The sequence below is a fragment of the Pelobates fuscus genome, chromosome 3 (genome assembly GCF_036172605.1).
Source record: "Pelobates fuscus isolate aPelFus1 chromosome 3, aPelFus1.pri, whole genome shotgun sequence".
In the NCBI taxonomy this organism is placed as follows: Eukaryota; Metazoa; Chordata; class Amphibia; order Anura; family Pelobatidae; genus Pelobates; species Pelobates fuscus.
The window spans coordinates 361180145-361192828 of NC_086319.1; positions in this window are offsets into that span (position 1 = coordinate 361180145).

The window sequence follows — 12684 nt, forward strand, 5'->3', positions numbered from 1 at the left end:
TACGTGGCTCTATCTTATGAGCTGGTCGTGGAGTACCCTGGCTTACTCTCCTTGTCTCGGCGTATTCATCGGCCAGCCGAGCCGCCTCATTTAAATTAGCGGGGCGCCGGTCTCGTACCCAGTCTTGTAGGTCCGCAGCCAAATTTTGGAAGAAATGTTCCATTAAGAACAATTGCAATATCTCCTCTCCGGTGTTGGCCTTACACCCTTGGACCCAATGTGATGCCACTCTTTGTAGTCGGTTGGCCCATTCCATGTGGGAGTCCACAGCTTTCTTTTTGGACTCCCGGAAGCGGCGACGGTAGGCTTCTGGGGTTACCGCATACCTGGTGAGCAGTGCCTCTTTTACTGTTTGGTACTGCGTGATCTCCTCTGTAGTGAGCGCTCGAAAAGCCTCACTAGCTTTTCCTGATAGTTTTCCCGCCAGGATAGTGACCCATTGCCCTGGCGGTATTTGATGTAGCGAGCACTGTCTTTCAAAGTCCGCCAAATACCCATCAATTTCCTCTTCATTTTCCGCAAAGGTTTTAAATGCATTGAAGGGAATTTTCTTTACTGTAGTAGTGGGTAGCGGGGTAGGAACTGTCTGTGTAGTGAGCTGTCTGGCTCTTACCAGTTCCATTTCTTGATCCCTCTTGGTTTGGATCTCTTCCCTTGTTTCCCGGAGTAGTTGGGTTATTAGCTCTGTAGACGTGACTGGGTACAACGCTAATCTCCGCTGCACAATTGCCGTAATCACATCGTCCTCACTGATGGGTGCCCTGGGTTCCGTTACCTCCATGGACCTATCCATCTCGTCCAGCTCCAGCAGGTCAGCTATCAGCTCCCTCCGTGGTCTGTTGCTGGCACTCCTACCACGATTCTCCAATAAATCCTTTAGTGTGGGTCTTTTCAGCTTGGCATACTGAGACTCCATTCAGCACTTGCTCCTTGGATAAAAGGACCATCCCACCGCTTGCCACCAATGTAACGGCTACCCAGATAGAGAGAGGGATTCTGCCGTTGGAGACGTCCTTTTTCCCTGCAAGCTGCTGTGGAGAAGTAGGCTGATATAATCCCATCCACGATATCCAGAGCGAAAATCAGGTTCAGCTGCAACAGGAACAGAATAACCTTCCCAAACAATCCCCTTTCAAGAACGAGACGAGGCTACGTTATGAAGGGTCAAGATGAACTGAGGACTGGGACACCCAGCCTGCTTTTTATTAGAAAAGGGTACACACAGGACACTCCCAGGGGGAGGATGAAAACAACCAATTATGCACCGGGTAACACCCCCACGTCTCCTCCCCTCAGATAATCACATAATACAATTAGAACATACAATATTTTACCCCAGTTCTGGATGTACCCCAAAAACAGGGGGTACACCTTTAAATCCGGCACCGCTTGAGAGATCTTCGTTAGGGGAACACTCTGTCCAAAAATCAGCCCGATTGGATGACCGGTTCGGGAGTTACAGAGTTTCAAAGTTTTGACCGACCGCACAGACCAACTAGCCGAAAATAGTTCCATGAGTTTTGGCCTTGCGGTCGGTCTCTGTTCGCACGGTAAAACGGTATGAAAATCTTGTCATCCATCCGAATCGCGGGGTTCGCTGAAATCCCCATAGATGACTGAGTGTAACTACCGAATGGTGGAGTGTTCGGTAGTTTCTGTGCGAACTTATGGAGGTCTGGAGGACTCAGCGGTGTTCGCCTGTTTGCGTATCCGTTTTTAGTTCCATGCGGTTACAGGCAAACACCGCTGTTTGTACACAAGATGGCCGCGAACACGTGTAAAGTCCTGAAATGGCGGCCACCTATTTTTCACATACGGACTTCGCACGAAATCAGGCGAACAGAGGCATGAACCGAACAAAAGAAAAGACTAAGTTGGAAGGATCTGTTACAACTCCAAACTGGTTTCATATGATATCCGTTCATGAAGCTGCCATAGCCTGGAGACCAATATGGTCCAGTCACACTGTCAGACATTATTCACATACACCTAACCATTGTACATAGGGGCCGATCTTCATCTCTGGTCTTAAGGAGACTATTAAGGGAAAACACATGAATAGCTGCTTGCTAATTTTTCTCTTGTATTCACATGCCGGGTTTCACAAACGTCTCAGCAGACCACATTCATCGGTTTCGTTTCGGGGCCTAAGCCAGACACTACTCACCTCTTCCGGGATAGCTGACCGGCCCGCCATTCCGAGACATGCTCATGGAATAAGGTATGATTAACCTTGCACATCACATTTCTCACCTTACACTTTCAGTCGACAAAGGTAAAGGGTGTTCACATATTTCACTAAGGCTGTAGGAGGGTTCAAGTTATTGACATGTTTGCTATGGAATCTGTTTTGGGGTTCACTTCTTTTGCCACCTTAAACTCATATAATCATTTAACACAATTAATCGGGATCTTATGGATATCCAACACCACATGCTCCTTCAACACCCCAACAATACAGGATTCCTTTTATATTATCTGATAAAGACCTACTGAAAGGAATTCATATCCAAACACCTGTGCCATATCAAAGGCTACTCATCCACACGACACAACTATAGATTCAGCTCCTGCGGAACACATGACCATACAACAATAAAACAGCCAAACCTCTAGCATACTATGGGTTCTTACATCCCATGACTTTACCACTAAGAACCACAGACACCATAGACCATTAGGACCTATCTTTACATCAGTCTATACCTAGCCCTATAGCACATACGGTCAACATACCCCTATTACCTACTCTAAACTATGGGGCCCGGTAAAGTTCTGGATACTTATTGCACCACTTTACAGATACAACCACTCCAGCCATTTTCAGAACTTCATGGCTCCCATTCATACAGCATCTTAAGGTATGCTTCGTGTTCACTTACTGTTAACTAGGCTCGGCATAATACAAACCTTTCATCAGGACACTCCTACCCCATTGGGGCAGCATTCTCAGCTTCCTTCAACCATATTCTAGCTCATGTCATCGGGACTATGGGATGCTGGATGTGCTCCACCTATACTCTTTACAGCCCGAACCAGTGGAAGAGGTAATACAAGCTTTTGTGACTTATCCGAATAAATGATTGTTGTTATATGATAAATTGGTATGGTATTTTCTTTTTGCCCACTTTTATTACAGGCCTACTGCTCTGTCGGTTCCGGCACACCACAACCGACTGGTGTAATTTGAATATGTCCATTGGTTAAATATACTAGGTTACACTATCATTACGGCTAGATTGCCCCGACCACAAATGTAAAGGCTTTGCCTGTAGTTGTGGGAGGGGCTTGAATTCCCTTAAAAGGGCTGCCAATCCCCTCCCACCTTACCGTGGACAGTCTGGCGAGTCACCCCTCCCACCGCTCCCTCTATTCATATCACCCTCTAAGGTGGGCCCACTTTTATTACAGGCCTACTGCTCTGTCGGTTCCGGCACACCACAACCGACTGGTGTAATTTGAATATGTCCATTGGTTAAATATACTAGGTTACACTATCATTACGGCTAGATTGCCCCGACCACAAATATATATATATATATATATATATATATATATATATATATATGATCTAAGTATATATATACACATATACACACACACATACACTGTCTAGGTGTATTTTAATATTAATATATATATAATTATATATATATATTAATATCAAATTACACGTAGACGGATACTGATTAAATATATATATATATATAATTGTTGTTATATATATATATTTATAAATAATATAAAAAATATGTAAATACGTAAAAAAATAAAATAAAAAAATAATTAAAAATAAAATATTAAAAAATATATACCGTATATACTCGAGTATAAGCCGAGTTTTTTAGCACATTTTTTGTGCTAAAAAAACCCAACTCGGCTTATACTCGAGTCATAGTCTGTATTATGGCAATTTGCATTGCCATAATACAGACTGGGGGAGAGGGGGGCTGGCAGAGCTGTAACTTACCTTTCCTGCAGCTCCTGTCAGCTCTCTCCTCCTCCGCGCCGTCCGTTCAGCACCTCGGTCAGCTCCCACTGTAAGTCTCGCGAGAGCCGCGGCTCTCGCGAGACTTACACTTGGAGCTGACAGAGGGAGCTGCACGGACGGCGCGGAGGAGGATAGAGCTGACAGGAGCTGCAGGACAGGTAAGTTACAGCTCTGCCAGCCCCCACAGCCCCCCCTCCCACTGAACTGCCAATGCCACTGGACCACCAGGGAAGGAGAGCCCCCCTCCCTGCCATGTATCAAGCAGGGAGGGGGGGCGAAAAAAAAAATTAGTAATAATAAAAAAATAATAATAATTAAATAATTAAATAATAAATAATAATACAAAAATAATAATAATTACATTCAATAAATAGAAATAATAAATAATAATAAAAAAAAAATAATAATAAAAAAAATAAAAATAAAAAATTGCCCACCCCCCACCAAGGCTCTGCAACACACACACACACACACACACACACACACACACTGCACTCATACACACACTGCACTCATACACACACTGCACTCATACACACACACTGCACTCATACACACACTGCACTCATACACACACTGCACTCATACACACACTGCACTCATATACACACTACACACACACTGCACTCATACACACACACTGCACTCATACACACACACTGCACTCATACACTGCACTCATACACTCACACTGCACTCATACACTCACACTGCATTCATATACACACGCTGCACTCATACACACACGCTGCACTCATACACACACACTGTATTCATTATACACACACTGTAAATAAATATTCAATTAATATATTTTTTTTAGGATCTAATTTTATTTAGAAATTTACCAGTAGCTGCTGCATTTCTCACCCTAGTCTTATACTCGAGTCAATAAGTTTTCCCAGTTTTTTGGGGTAAAATTAGGGGCCTCGGCTTATATTCGGGTCGGCTTATACTCGAGTATATACGGTAGATGTGTTTTATTTCGTTCTAACTGTATTGTGATATTAATATATATATATTTATATCAAAATACACGTAGAACGAAATAATATATATATATATCTATATACATAAATATATACGTATATATCACTATATATATACCTATATATAAATAAAAATATTTAAAAAAATTATATATATATACGTATATATACACATATGTATATATATACATATATTAATTCTACACATATATTTATGTAATAATTTTACATAATTAGGTATTCTAATTAATTACAATTAGCGGGACCTGCCTGACAACCCATGCCGAAAGTATAGGGAATTTAATTTGCTAGCACTATATTTAACTCTATAACTTTCCAAGACACCATAAAACCTGTACATGGGGGGTACTGTTTTACTCGGGAACACAAATATTAGTGGCCAGTGTTTGTGACCAAACGGCTACTAAAAAAGACTGGACATACCCCATTTGCAATACCTTGGGTCGTCTACTATTGCAAATGGTTGCCATTATGGGTGTAAATTTATTTCCTGGGCTACTATACAGTCTCAAAGACAACGTAACCAATCTGGCGAATTTCAATTTCAAATGTAACACGCTATATTTGACCCTGTAACTTCCCAAAACACCATAAAACCTGTACATAAGGGGTACTGTTTTACACGTGAGACTTTGCTGAATACAAATATGTGTATTTGATTGCAGTAAAAGCAAACAGTATTATGACATTGACAGTTAAAATGTCATGTAGAACTAAAAAAATTAAAAAATATATATTTTCTCCCATTTTTTTCACATTAAATTATGTTTCATAGCTAAATATTTGATATTACATGAAAGCCCTGTTTCCCCTGAATAAAATGATATATAATAAGGGGGGGTGCATTTAATATGAAAGAGGTGAATTACGGTTGGACAGACATATAGCACAAATGGCAGGTTTTGTTTACATTTTGTTTCGTTCACAACTTATACATTTGGCTGCGGTCTTAACCCCTTAAGGACAGAGCTTCAGAAGCTTGACTTACGCTTAATGACACAAGCAATTTTTGCATTTTCTTGCTGTTTGCGTTCAACTGCAATTTGCATCTCTCTCATTTATTGCACCGACACATATTATATACTGTTTTTTAAAGGACAGAAAGGGCTTTAATTTGATATAACATATATATATATATATATATATAAATGCTTACTTATTATAAAAAATATACAGAAAAATGCAAAAAAAAGAAAAATATTGGGTTTTTTTTACAGTTTTTGCAATCATAATGTGTGCATAATTAGTGCAGGTTAAGGAAAGTAATTAAAAATAAATTCATTTATTTGTTCTGATTTACAGAATATATAATGTGTCTGGGATTTTAAGTTTTTTTTGGTAGTTACAGGTCACAAAGCACAAGGAGTAAAATAAAATTTTAATGTGGAGCGATTTTAGAATTTGGTATGTTTGTCTTGTAAGCCTAATAGCCATAAAATAAAACAAAATTGCCACACAAAAGTAAATATTTATATAAAGTAGACATCACAGGCTATTTACCTAAGGTTGTTTTGACACTTTCTACGTAGCCATTTTACCGCCAACCTCTGCTAAATATTGGAGTAAAATTGTGTTTTTTGGGGGTTTTCGCACACAAACGTATAACAAAGAACTTCTCATGTGTATTTTGTAAAGTTGGTGTGTGCTATTCCTGTACAAAGTTTTATTATGTGTTCAGTTACTTCTGCTGAGTACAACGGTACCCCCATTGTATGTCTTTGGCACTATTTCGTGAAGCTACAGTGCCATATAGGAGACCTGTCCTTTTCAGTATTCACAGTAGAATTTTGAGAGACGGATTTAATGAGCCTATGCTTCCATTTGGGGTATTATAACAGTTTGACTGTTCAAAAACCCCCACAAAGGCCTACCATTTGTAAAAGTAGACACTCCACGGTATCTCATAAGGTGCATATTGTGCCTTAACATGCCCCCATTTTTTTACCATTACATGCCAAAGTATGTGGTAAAAAATAATTTTGTGCATTTTTTACATACGGATTGCATTTTTGCTGGGCATTTTGTATATTTCATATGTGCCACTAAGTTCAAACCCCCCAAATTATGCTCAGCTAAGTCTTCTGAGTAAAAGGAAACCCCCATTGTATGTCTATGGCACTATTTCGTGAAGCTACAGTGCCATACAGGAGACCTGTCCTTTTCAGTATTCACAGTAGAATTTTGAGAGACGGATTTAATGAGCCTATGCTTCCATTTGGGGTATTATAACAGTTTGACTGTTCAAAAACCCCCACAAAGGCCTACCATTTGTAAAAGTAGACACTCCAGGGTATCTCATAAGGTGCATATTGTGCCTTAACATGCCCCCATTTTTTTACCATTACATGCCAAAGTATGTGGTAAAAAATAATTGTGTGCATTTTTTACATACGGATTGCATTTTTGCTGGGCATTTTGTATATTTCATATGTGCCACTAAGTTCAAACCCCCCAAATTATGCTCAGCTAAGTCTTCTGAGTAAAAGGACACCCCCATTGTATGTCTATGGCACTATTTCGTGAAGCTACAGTGCCATACAGGAGACCTGTCCTTTTCAGTATTCACAGTAGAATTTTGAGAGACGGATTTAATGAGCCTATGCTTCCATTTGGGGTATTATAACAGTTTGACTGTTCAAAAAAAAAACCACAAAGGCCTACCATTTGTAAAAGTAGACACTCCAGGGTATATCATAAGGTGCATATTGTGCCTTAGCATGCCCCCATTTATTCACCAATATATGCCAAAGTATGTGGTAAAAAATAATTTTGTGCATTTTTTGACATACGGATTGCATTTTTGCTGGGCATTTTGTATATTTCATATGTGCCACTAAGTTCAAAACCTTCAAATTATGCTCAGCTAAGTCTTCTGAGTAAAAAGACATCCCCAATGAATGTCTTTGGCACTATTTTGTGAAGCTACAGTGGCATATTGGAGACCAAGCCATATCAGTTTTTACAGAACTTTGAATTTTGACGCTGGACCTATGTGCAATTTCCAAGCATCTTCGTAAGTTTTAATTTCAAACTACCCCACAAAGGCCTACCATTTCTTAAAGTAGACACCCCAGGGTATTTCAAAAGGCATATTTTGAACCTTAGCGTGGGATAATTTTTCCGCTAGCTTGTACCAGGTGTAGTGGTAATAAGCGTTTTTTCTGCCTTTTTGACACACAAAGTGAGTTTGCACAGTATATTTTGCAAACCTTATGTGTACCACCACTCTATAATACTTTATATGTTGCTCAGCTATGTCGGCTGAGTTCAAAAATACCCCCGTATGTACCTTTGCCAGGTATATGTGGACATCGGAGGGGCACATTTGGGACACAGCCATTCCATTTTTTTTCAAACTTTACATTTTTACGCTGTGCCCATGTCCCATTTTAGAGTATTTTACCAGACTATATAATCCAAATACTCCATAAAGCCATACCATTTCTTAAAGAAGACATCCCAGGGTATTTCAAAAGGCATATTTTGAAAATTAGTGTGGGATAATTTTTCCGCTAGCTTGTACCAGGTGTAGTGGTAATAAGCGTTTTTTCTGCCTTTTTGACACACAAAGTGAGTTTGCACAGTATATTTTGCAAACATTTTGTGTACCACCACTCTATAATACTTTATATGTTGCTCAGCTATGTCGGCTGAGTACAAAAATACCCCCGTATGTACCTTTGCCAGGTATATGTGGACATCGGAGGGGCACATTTTGGACACAGCCATTCCATTTTTTTCAAACTTTAAATTTTTACGCTGTGCCCATGTCCCATTTTAGAGTATTTTACCAGGCTATATAATCCAAATACCCCATAAAGCCATACCATTTCTTAAAGAAGACATCCCAGGGTATTTCAAAAGGCATATTTTGAACCTTAGCGTGGGATCATTTTTCCGCTAGCTTGTACCAGGTGTAGTGGTAATGAGCGTTATTAAATGTATTTTTTTACTTTTTAAAACTTTTTTTACTTTTTAAAACTATTTTTTAAACTTTTGTTTTGCTTATTCATTTTTTTAAAGTTTCCTAAACTTTCGTAAAACTTTTTTTTACAGATTTAACATTTTTCTAAGCTTTTTCTTTTACCGTTAACCCCTAACTAGCAGTAAGCAGCACTAACAGTAAATTCCCCATTTTCCCATAACTCCCACCCACCCCAGCTAGCAAAATATTGAATTATACAATATTTAAATTAGTTAATTAAATTAATTTACCCCCTGAGGGTTAAAAAATAAATAAAAGTTAATCGTCAGGGGTTAAAAAAAAATTAGATCACAGTATAATACTGTGATCTGTATTTTGATCACTGTAGGCAGTGATAGACTGGCAGGCAAGGGGTTAATTTTTATTTGGACTGGGTAAAGGGTTTATTTTTTTTTTATTTTTTACTTAAACGTTATTAAAACTTTTTTTTTACTTAATTTTTTAACTTTTTAAAGCTTATTTTAAAACTTTTTTTAACGTTAACCCCTAGTTAGCCTAACACTAAATCCCCCAATTCCCCACTAACTTCCACCCTCCCCAGCTAGCTAAATTTATAATTTTAAAATATTTAAATTAATTAATAAAATAAATTTAACCCCTGAGGGTTAAAAAAAAAAGAATTAACCCTCAGGGGTTAAAAAAAAAAATCAGATCATATTAAAATGTAATCCCTGCCAATTGATCACTGTAGTCAGTGATCAATTGGCAGGGAAGGGGTTAATTTTTTATTAATATGGGTAAAGGGGGGGTGGGATTTTAATTTAACTTTTTTTTTTAACAGCAGGGGGCAGGATCACTGAAGATCCGTCTCCCTGCACTTCACACTGAACCCGGAAGTGCAGGGAGGCGGAGGTGAGTATAGAGAGCACATGTGCCCGCTCTGGCATGCTGTCAGAGCGGGCACATGTACTCTGACAGCCCGATCCGGTGCTCCCGGTCTGCCTCTAATGCAGAGGCAGACCGGAGCACCATTAACCCCACGATCACCGCGATTGCGGCGATCTGGGGTTAATTTTACCGCGTGACGGACGAGGTCCGTCACCCGTCGTTAAGGGTATCCCCAGGATGACGGACCTCGTCCGTCACCCGTCGTGAAGGGGTTATAAGGTTAAAACAATCACATTTCAACAAAGAAATGCAAAACAAATATCAGCAATAACCTGTCATTTTTGTACCTTTTTTAATAACTGGTAACTGACTTTTTTTTTATGGGAAACCTCATTTATATAAAAAACAGACCTTGTGCTCAGTGCACACAAACATGTACTTCACTTGGTTTCAAGTAGGTTTTCCAAGATGAGCTGGATTTTAGGGAAATACTCAATATATAATAGATGTTAAATGGTTAGAGTACACAAAATATAATAAGGGTTAAATGGTGAGAATACACAATATATAATAGGGGTTAAATGGTGAGAGTACACAAAATATAATAGGGGTTAAATGGTTAGAGTACACAATATATTATAGAGGTTAAATGGTGAGAGTACACAAAATATAACAGGGGTTAAATGGTTAGAGTACACAATATATAATAGGGGTTAAATGGTGAGAGTACACAATATATAATAGGGGTTAAATGGTTAGAGTACACAATATATAATAGGGGTTAAATGGTGAGAATTCTCAACATATTATATGGGTTAAATGGTTAGAGTACACAATATATAATATGGGTTAAATGGTTAGAGTACACAATATATAATATGGGTTAAATGGTTAGAGTACACAATATATAATATGGGTTAAATGGTTAGAGTACACAATATATAATATGGGTTAAATGGTTAGAGTACACAATATATAATATGGGTTAAATGGTTAGAGTACACAATATATAATATGGGTTAAATGGTTAGAGTACACAATATATAATATGGGTTTAATGGTTAGAGTACACAATATATAATATGGGTTAAATGGTTAGAGTACACAATATATAATATGGGTTAAATGGTTAGAGTACACAATATATAATAGGGGTTAAATGGTTAGAGTACACAATATATAAAAGAGGTTAAATGGTGAGAGTACACAAAATATAATATGGGTTAAATGGTTAGAGTACACAATATATAATCGAGGTTAAATGGTGAGAGTACACAATATATAATAGGGGTTAAATGGTGAGAGTACACAAAATATAATAGGGGTTAAATGGTTAGTGTACACAATATATAATAGGGGTTAAATGGTGAGAGTACACAATATATAATAGGGGTTAAATAGTTAGTGTACACAATATATAATAGAGGTTAAATGGTGAGAGTACACAATATATAATAAGGGTTAAATGGCGAGAGTACATAAAATATAATAGGGGTTAAATGGTTAGTGTACACAATATATAATAAGGGTTAAATGGCGAGAGTACATAAAATATAATATGGGTTAAATGGTTAGAGTACACAATATATAATATGGGTTACATGGTTAGAGTACACAATATATAATATGGGTTAAATGGTTAGAGTACACAATATATAATAGAGGTTAAATGGTGAGAGTACACAATATATAACAGGGGTTAAATGGTGAGAGTACACAAAATATAATAGAGGTTAAATGGTGAGAGTACACAATATAAAATAGGGGTTAAATGGTGAGAGTACACAAAATATAATAGGGGTTAAATGGTTAGTGTACACAATATATATATATATATATATATATATCCCAAATATATCCCAAAACACCATAAAACCTGTACATAAGGGGTACTGTTTTACACGTGAGACTTTGCTGAATACAAATATGTGTATTTGATTGCAGTAAAAGCAAACAGTATTATGACATTGACAGTTAAAATGTCATGTAGAACTAAAAAAATAAAAAATATATATTTTCTCCCATTTTTTTCACATTAAATTATGTTTCATAGCTAAATATTTGATATTACATGAAAGCCCTGTTTCCCCTGAATAAAATGATATATAATAAGGGGGGGGTGCATTTAATATGAAAGAGGTGAATTACGGTTGGACAGACATATAGCACAAATGCCAGGTTTTGTTTACATTTTGTTTCGTTCACAACTTATACATTTGGCTGCGGTCTTAAGAGGTTAAAACAATCACATTTCAACAAAGAAATGCAAAACAAATATCAGCAATAACCTGTCATTTTTGTACCTTTTTTAATAACTGGTAACTGACTTTTTTTTTTATGGGAAACCTCATTTATATAAAAAACAGACCTTGTGCTCAGTGCACACAAACATGTACTTCATAAGGGTTAAATGGTGAGAGTACACAAAATATAATAAGGGTTAAATGGTGAGAGTACACAATATATAATAGGGGTTAAATGGTGAGAGTACACAAATTATAATAGGGGTTAAATAGTTAGTGTACACAATATATAATAGAGGTTAAATGGTGAGAGTACACAATATATAATAGGGGTTAAATGGTGAGAGTACACAATATATAATAGAGGTTAAATGGTGAGAGTACACAATATATAATAAGGGTTAAATGGCGAGAGTACATAAAATATAATAGGGGTTAAATGGTTAGTGTACACAATATATAATAGGGGTTAAATGGTGAGAATTCTCAACATATAATATGGGTTAAATGGTTAGAGTACACAATATATAATATGGGTTACATGGTTAGAGTACACAATATATAATATGGGTTAAATGGTTAGAGTACACAATATATAATAGAGGTTAAATGGTGAGAGTACACAAT